This window comes from Miscanthus floridulus, chromosome 10, assembly GCF_019320115.1.
Source record: "Miscanthus floridulus cultivar M001 chromosome 10, ASM1932011v1, whole genome shotgun sequence".
NCBI lineage: Eukaryota > Viridiplantae > Streptophyta > Magnoliopsida > Poales > Poaceae > Miscanthus > Miscanthus floridulus.
In genome coordinates, this window is record NC_089589.1 from 31,928,300 (window position 1) to 31,937,418 (window position 9,119).

The 9,119-nt window shown below is 44.1% G+C and overlaps 1 pseudogene; it reads left to right on the forward strand.

The window, feature by feature from the left end:
- The first annotated feature begins 396 nt into the window (after nucleotides 1-396).
- Nucleotides 397-8,819, forward strand: LOC136489954 (glycine-rich cell wall structural protein 2-like; annotated as a pseudogene).
- The last annotated feature ends 300 nt before the right edge of the window (nucleotides 8,820-9,119 follow it).

A 9,119-nucleotide genomic window follows, 5' to 3' on the forward strand; every position in this document is an offset into this window, starting at 1 on the left:
TTTAGTACCAGTGCAAGTCCGAAAATCGGCAAATAGCTAGTTTAGTTTCAATGGGCCTTCCAAACACCGATGATGAATGCTAAAACTTAATTTGCGCCATCCACAATCTATGGATGGAGATGAGACGTAGCTGGTCTGCCTGGTCATCTAAAGAGAGCGTAACAAGTACTACTTTGCAACATGCATATACTTAATGTTCAAGTCAAGGAGCTCCATTAATTCCAGTGGATTTTAAAAGCTTCCACTTGGTCTCCTATTGAAACACTACTACCATTAACGTGTGCAAGCTATGAAAGTAAAGAACCACTGCGTGGTCTCCATCACGTACTATAAATACCCATGCAGCATTCACTGGGAACTCATCTCAACTCAAACACTCTATAGTGGTGGCTCACAATGGCAGGCACAAAACTAATATCACTAGGGCTCATTGTCCTCATGAGCATGGGATTAGCCAATGCTGTAAGGGTGGCTAGATACTCTAGTGCTGATGGGACCGGCACAGGAGGGTGAGAGGGCGGCGGATATGCGAATGACGGGGGATCAGGGTCTGGGTCCGGCACCGGATCGGGTGATAGTGGTCCTTATGATGCCCATGCAAGTGCTGGAGGGGGTGGTGCAGGTGGTGGAACTAGCCAAGACGGTGGGTCCGGATATGGTTCAGGGTCAGGGTCAGGTTCAGGATCTAGTACATATAGTCAAGGAGTGTATTCTGAATTTGGTCCTTATGGAGGAGAATCTTCTAATGCTGGTGGTGCCGGTGGTGGTGGGGGTGGAGGACAAGCTGGAGGTGCTTGGAATTCCAATGCTCAAGGATCCGGTAGCGGCACCGGTTCTGGCTCTAGTTATGCTAACAGGTATTGGGATGGTTCAAGTGATGCGGGTGCAAGTGCTAACGGCAATGGAGGTCACTACTAGAAAACAGACCTTTCATCCCGCCTCTATTTTTGCCTTTAGTCCCGGTATTTTTGTGTTCAGGACTAAAGGGACTATTAGTCCCGGTTGTATCATCAAACAAGGATACAAAGTTTCTGCCCGAAGTGTGTGGCGACGGCAGGCAACAATTAGTCCCTGTTATAGCCCAGAGCCGGGACTAAAGGTTATCCTTTAGTCCCGGTTGGACCCTCCAACCGGGAATAAATCTTTACTCCTGGCTTGAGGCTCCAGCCGGGACTAAAGGATGACCTTTTAGTCCCGGCTCTGGGCTATAACCGGGATAAAATCTTTCTTGATAAAATAATATAGTTGCGCAGGACAAAAAAAATGGGGCAGCCAGGCATTGAACCCACGACCACATAGCCAAGGTTCAAACCGCAGCGCACTAGCTAGCCATATGAACTAAGTCACTTTCTCGACAAGAAAGCACCCAAACATTTATTTAATAAGAGAAAAGACCCTTTAATTGATTATATTCTTTTGTTAACTATACTTTGAATTTTCTGGTCCATGTGCTTTCTAGTGCCTGATTGATCTCATAATTTTTATCAGGGTTTCAAATGCCCAGTGTGAAGCCACCACCAAGTTCGAGATTTTTCTGAATTGGTTTGGTAATTTTTTCACTTTAATTGAATTTCCACGTGACTTCACCGATTAATTATACGTTGAACTGAGTCCACCCCAGAAAAGATCCGGAATGGTGCCAAACTTTGCCAAATGGTCTCTTGTGCCCTAGGAGACAAATATTTGTGGAGGTTGATGCAAAATTATATTGTTTTGAATATGTAATTCACCGTATTTCGTCTCACGCGGCACAAAGAAAAATGTAATAATAAAAATAATTATCAGAAAAACCTAAGATCTTGTGTGGGGCCATATTTTGGGTGTAAATGAATGCCAAAATTTTTTTTAAGCCATTTCGACATAAGCGGAGTCGACGTGCTTCACAGAGGTATATAGAACCTTTCGTCGAACCCTATCTATACACCTAGGTTCTCTGGGATTCTGAGGTCCATGTGCTTTCTAGTGTCGGATTGGGATGAAACTTTTTCTCAAGACTTCAAATGCCTTATGTGTAGCCACCACCAAGTTTGAGATTTTTCTGAGGTGGTTTGGTATTTTTTTCACTTTAATTGAATTTTCGCGCGAATTCACCGATTAATTATACATTGAACTGGGTCCACCCCCTAAATGATCCGGAATGGTGCCAAACTTTGCCAAATGGTCTATTGTTCCCTAGGAGACAAATATTTGTGGAGGTTGATGCAAAATTATGTTGTTTTCAATATGTAATTCACCGTATTTCGTCTCACGCGGCACAAAGAAAAATGTAATAATAAAAATAGTTATCAGAAAAATCTAAGATCTTGTGTGGGGCCATATTTTGGGTGTAAATGACTGCCAAAAAAATTTCAAGCCATTTCGACATAGGCGGAGTCGACGTGCTTCACAGAGGTATATAGAACCTTTCGTCGAACCCTATCTACACACCTAGGTTCTCTAGGACTCTGAAGTCCAATTGCTTTCTAGTACCGGATTGGTCTCAAACTTTTTCTCAAGACTACAAATGTCCTGTGTGTAGCCACCACCAAGTTTGAGATTTTTCTGAGGTGGTTTGGTACTTTTTTAACTTTAATTGAATTTCCGCCCGAACTCACCGATTAATTATACAATGATTAATGAAGGACCTAAAGATTTACGTTACAATTATGTGAAAACTAATTTCCTGTCGAAAACCAATAAATTTAATAATTTCAATTAAAGTCTACATTTTTGCATTAACGAAAATAGTGAGTATTAGTTGCATTATGTTCAACATTTATAATAAAAAACACAATAGTTTAGGTCACATATTTTTTTTTTGTGCAGTAAATGAAAATAAAGTTTATTACTTTTTCTAAAAAAATTTATGCCTAGTATTGAATTTACTGCATAAATAATAAGACTTAAACATTTAAATACAAAACATATATAAAATAAACTGATCTGCTTAAAAGTTGGCGGGAAATGAAAATATAGCCCACCTTTAGTCCCGGCTCCTGCCACTAGCTGGGACTAAAGGTGGGCTGTATTTGGCAGCCCACCAAAAAATCCTTTAGTCCCGGCTCCTTCCAACAGCCGGGACTAAAGGTCCCACCTTTAGTCCCGGCTGGTGGCAGTAGCCGGGACTAAAGGTGCTTTAGTCCCGGGCGGTGGATGGAGCCGGGACTAAAGGTCCCTCTCCTATATACCGCCGCCTCCATTCTCTCTTCTTCCTCATCGATCGTCTTCAGCGCGTCCCCAGAGCTCCGCCGCCGCCGATTCGCCTCCCCGGCCACCCCCGACGCCGCCTTCCTCACCAGAGGGCACCCCGAGGCTCGCCCACCTCGTCGGAGTAGCCCCGACGCCGCGCCCCTCACCGAGGAGCCCCCGGCCGCCCCCGACGCCGCGCGCGCACCACGCCGCCACCGATTTCGCCTTCCCGGCCACCCCCGATGCCGCCTTCCTCACAGGAGGGCACCCCGACGCCAGCCCACCTCGCCGGAGTAGCCCCGACGCCGCGCCCCTCAAGGAGGAGCCCCTGGCTGCCCCCGACGCCACGCGTGCACCATGCCACCGCCGATTTCTCTTTCCCGGGCCACCCCGGCCCGACGCCGTGCCTTCTTCCTCACCGGAGGGCATCCCGACGCCCACCCACACCTCACCGGAGTAGCCCCGACGACGCCGCGCCCGGCCAGGAGCCCCCGTGCCTCGATCCAGCGTCGCTGTCCACCACCACCCGTCGCCAACACTCCATTAATTCTAAACCGCCGGTATATATATATTATATTTATTATATTTATGAATTATATTGACGAAATGTGTATTAATGTATATATGTATGAAATTATATATGTATGAAATGTGTATATATATATATCAATTAATGTATATATGTATGAAATTATGTATGTATGAAATGTGTATATATATATATATATCAATTAATGTATATATGTATGAAATTAATGTGTGTGTGTGTGTATATATATATCAATTAATGTATACATGTATAATTTTTCCTTAGGAAAAAAATCAATTGTGTTATATTCTGATACCATGTGGCCTATACCCTAAACCCTAAACCACCCTAAACCCTAAACCACCCTAAACCCTCCCTGTCCACCGACGCTGGCCGACCGCCCCGCGCAGGCACCACCGCCCCGAAATGTGTATGAAATGTCTATGAAACCCTAATTGCATAATTATTGTTTTATAATTGTTTAGGCTCTCTATGGCCGACCCGAGAGACGATGACCTGGAGGCGGAAATGATGGATATTATCAACGCCGGCACTGAACATTGTGCCGGTGTTGATAATGACCAGCAGGAAGACGACGGGAGTCAATACTTGAATCTCGATCATATTGTTGAGGAAGTTGTTCATGAAGATAATTCCGGCGAGGTATATATTTCTCAATATCTAGCTCTCATTTATTTATTATGCATACATGTAGCCCACTGGATCGACCTTCGTTTTATAATACTTTTTGTGTTTCTATGCGTACATAGCCGTCTGGATCGACGACGACGACAGGGAACACAAAGAATGTTCGAGGGGCCAAAAAGCCATTGGAAGGCCGCTACATCATCTCAGAATTCAACGTGGCTACGGACGAACCACTAGGACAATATGCATAGAAATTCGTGTATCATTGTAGGTACCTTGTAAGGGACAAGCTCCCGATCAATGCCCGTGAATGGAAAAAAAATAACAATGCTCCTCATATTAGTTATGTCTCTGATAAGGACAAGGAGCTGATTTGGCAAGATGTTCTTGCACATTTCATGCTCCAAACAGAGGATTATCATGAAGACATCACCCACGAAAGGTTGACGGAACGAGTTAGGCATTGGACAATGAAGAAGATGGCCACCCAATTCCAATCTTGGAAGAAGCAGCTGTACAAATCATATGCCAAGAAGAACAAGACTCCAAATTGGAACGATAAGGGCCCAATCGCGAAGGCAAGGCCCTACTGGGAGGAATTTGTACAGTACAAGACATCAGAAGAGGGTGCGGAACGGGCGAGAAGGAACCAAGAGAATTCCAGACAAAAGCAATACCACCATAACATGGGATCAGGTGGCTACACGACTTCCGTTCCCAAGTGGCAAAAAATGGAAGCATACCTTATTGCCAAGGGGGTCGTACCTGAATCAGCACCGTGGCCTGAACGCACAAAGCGTTGGTTTTTAGGTCATGGGGGAGGATTGGACCCAGTCACTGGGAAGCTCGTCCATGGCACAAAACTCGAAAGAGCAACAGAAAGGTTGATTCAAATTCTAAAAGCTAGAGATAGTGGACTATTCTGGCCCAACAGAGAGAAAGATGAACTGACATATTCCATCGAGACTGCTGAGCATTGTGGACGAACTAGAGGCAAAGGGGCCGTTCCGTGGGTGCAAGGTTTCCCTGAATGGATCGATTCATACAGAAGCCGCCAGAGATGGAAGGATGAGGAGGCAGAGAGGATCCGCATCTTGCAGCAATATGTTATTGAGTCACGGGAAGCAGTGCTTGAATCACAAAGGCGAGAAAAAGAAATGCAAGCGAAAATGCAAGAGGAAGTCACAAGGCAAGTGCAAATACAATTGAGTGCCCACGGGATTACAACAGCTCCGGGAATCAACATTAGCTCTGATCAGTTGAGAAGCAGTTGTGCTTCTACGGAGCTGCCTGATGCCATAAAAGATGCAGAGCTGCGCTTCCCCGTGGATGACATCACTGAACCTTTTACATCATGTGAGCTGCACATTCCAAAAGATAATGGCATAGTGAAGGTGGCTATTGGTGTTGTAAACCCTATCGACCGTACCAAGACACCAAGAATCCATGGGGCAATAGTACCAGCTGGATATGCTACCGTCTCGGTGGATAAAGCTATTGAAGGTTTTAGCGATGTGCCTCTTGACATTCATGGAGGTGATGGGGAGAAGACCGTGGGAGAAGCAGAGAAGTCATTCATTGCATGGCGCAAGCGCTATATTAATATTCCCGAGAAGCCGTTGCCGCACAATAGGTACGGATGAAAGTGAACGAAACAATTTTTTTATTAATTTTATATTGCCTCTTAAATAACAATTGACTCATTGTCTTCTGTATGCACACAACAGGGCCTCCCCCAACATAAGTCCAATAGTACAATCACCAGACCAGCATAGTGCTCTGGGCGGCGGTTATGATGGGGTAGAAGACACGGCTGCATCCCCACCATCTCCAAGACGGTCTCCACCGCCGCCGCCACCGCCTCCAAGGCATTCCCCAACGCCGCCTCGAAGGTCTCCAACGCCTGTTCCCCCCACCATCTCCAAGACGGTCTCCACCGCCGCCGCCACCGCCTCCAAGGCGTTCCCCAACGCCACCTCGAAGGTCTCCAATGCCTGTTCCCCCACCTCCTCCCATGAACCAGGGAAGACGGCTGCAAACAAATAAGCCATCTGCCCCGCCGGCGAAGACGACCAAGAAGGCCCCCATGAAACCAAGGCCAATTCCACAGAAATTGCCTGGTGAAATGAGTAAAGAGGAGTTACATGATGCGGTTAAAAAAACCATCGAAGCATTCTTCTCGGGCACAGGGAAGAGGAAGCAGCAGGAGCAGAAGCACTTCCACCTACCTCCAGCTAAACTAAGGTGGATGGTGGAAGCTGAGCAGAAAAAGAGGCGGCAAGCTCGTAAGCCCTCGCCACCATCAGACTTTGACCGCACTCTCAGCAAGATAATCAAGAAAGCTGCTAAAGAAGGGAAAACTGTTGCACAACTCGGAGAACAAGAATTGCAATCAGTCCCTCCTCTAGTTATTGCTAATGAATATGGTTCAAACATAGATATACTGGATATGATGGAAATACCTGCTGATAAAGAAGTGGATATGGCGGAACTTGCTAACTTTTATGCTATGAGAGGTATCGACCTTGGCGATTTCCTCTTCGAAAGTGCACCGGTAGCGGATGAATGGCAGAAATATGAGCATGGCAGGAGTCTATGGAATCCTAAGACCATCAATGAACTGGGTACACAATTGTTCAAGCTAAACACCTTGTACCTCGACGCGTGTCACCGGAAAGAGTTCTATATTTCTGTCAGAATCAAAGACGACCATTGGTTCCGTGGCGATGACGTTATGTACATTGAGTTAGCTGAATTACACCAACTAGTCCACCGAAACTCTCTCGACAAGACTCTCATCAGCTGCTATTGTCTGTAAGTGATTCTTTCTACTAATTAATAATAAGTCGCTACGTACGTACATGTCTGTGTTTATTATCCTCACTCTATATATATGATGCAGGTTTGAGATGGGAGAGTGCAAAAAGAGAGGGTGTACTGATATTGGTTTCATTGATCCAGATATCGTATTCAAAAACCCTAAACCCCAACCAACATGGAAATCAGAAACGGAGGCCAATATCAAGATGTTCTTAGAGAAGCAACGTGACAAGAAATGTATACTTTTCCCCTACAACTTCAGGTAAGTGTTCATAATGTCGACGATCGTGTATCCATATATATATATTCACTGTACCTGTGAGCTAATTAATGAGTGTTAATGGACATGGCAGTGAACACTGGATATTGATGGAACTCGATCTGGAGAAAGGTCTTCTAGGCATCTGGGACTCGATGAGAAAAGAGCAAAAAGAGTTCCAAGAGATGATAGATATTATTCAGAGGTAATTGCAGTCTCACTAGCAAAACTATTCCAATCTCTTTGCATGCAAATTAATGGTCCAAATATTTTTTATGTTATTAGGTAGTTGTTGAGAAAAGGTCTGTCAGGAACACCATATGAAACGCAAAGTGCCACTGAAAGTAGTGCTATTCATAGTAAGTACTATATACCTACCTTAGTTCAATTTCCCTATGCTCGGATGATGACGAATTTTTTTCTCGTAAAGTGGGTTCTGCTGCAGCCCCAGGGGACCAATCTCTGTGGATACTATGTTTGCGAGTTCATGAGAGTGTGCTAAAAAAGAACTAGTCTAGAGGAAAAAAAGGGTAAGTGTACATATATATATATATATTCTTCATACATATATTTATATATATATATATATATTCATGATAGATACAATTTATTTATCATTATTCTGGATACATATATATATATATATATATATATATATACTAATATACTTTTTCTTTATCTCATATCTCAAATTGAAGACTCGTTGGTTGAAGGAAAAAACCCTGGACACACACCATCTCAAAGCAATCCAAGAGACAATAGGTGGATTTCTGAATGATCAGGTCTTAACTCCCGGCGACGAGTTTTACTATGACCCAAATATGTGATGATGAAAGCCAAATTTCATATTGATCCAAAGAACATGTGATGATGAAATGTACAATTAATGCAAACTTTACATGTGACGATGAAATGTAATATTATGTTTTAGTTTGCTTTTACTTGTGTTGCTTGCGTGCATTGATCGAGCGAAAACTTTACAGTACGCGCGCGTATACGTATATTACTTTGCAGCGAATAATGCGTATTCGAAAACCAAATTAAAACAAAAAAGAATCATCAATTGAAATAAGCAGGAAAAGAAAAAAAAGACCCTTTCGTCCCGGTTGGTAATACCAACCCGGAATAAAGGGGCCAGCCCAGGCGCTGGCGTGGCTACCTTTTTAGTCCCAGTTGGTATCACCAACCGGGACTAAAGATCCACTTTTATTCCCGGCTACTAACCCTTTATTCCCGAACTCCTATTCCCGGCTGCGTAACCGGGAATAAAGGGGGTTGGCAGCCGGGAATAGAAGCCCTTTTTTTACACTAGTGGGTGGCACAGGAAATAGTGAAAATGGTGGCGGTGGCAGTGGTTCTGGTGCCGGAACTGGATATGGCAATGCCTACCCATAAATTCCATATAAGCCAATCTAAAGTTGGAGCCCATCGTCGTCCTTCCTTGTTTGAAGTCGTAGAGTTATTTATTTTCTTTGTCCCTTTGTTACACTTTTGTTAGTATTAAATTAATAAAGGGTCCAACTGTTCTAGCAACAGTAGCAGTCTTGTAATGTCCTTATATGAAGATGTTGTAACCATGTCTGTTTGTGAAAGGAAAAATTAACTTGTCCATCGGATCTGGCCACTATATCTAAAAAAATCTTACGTTCTCGCGTGCCCTTAAACCCGGCTTCATCCACTTATTTTTTTCATCCC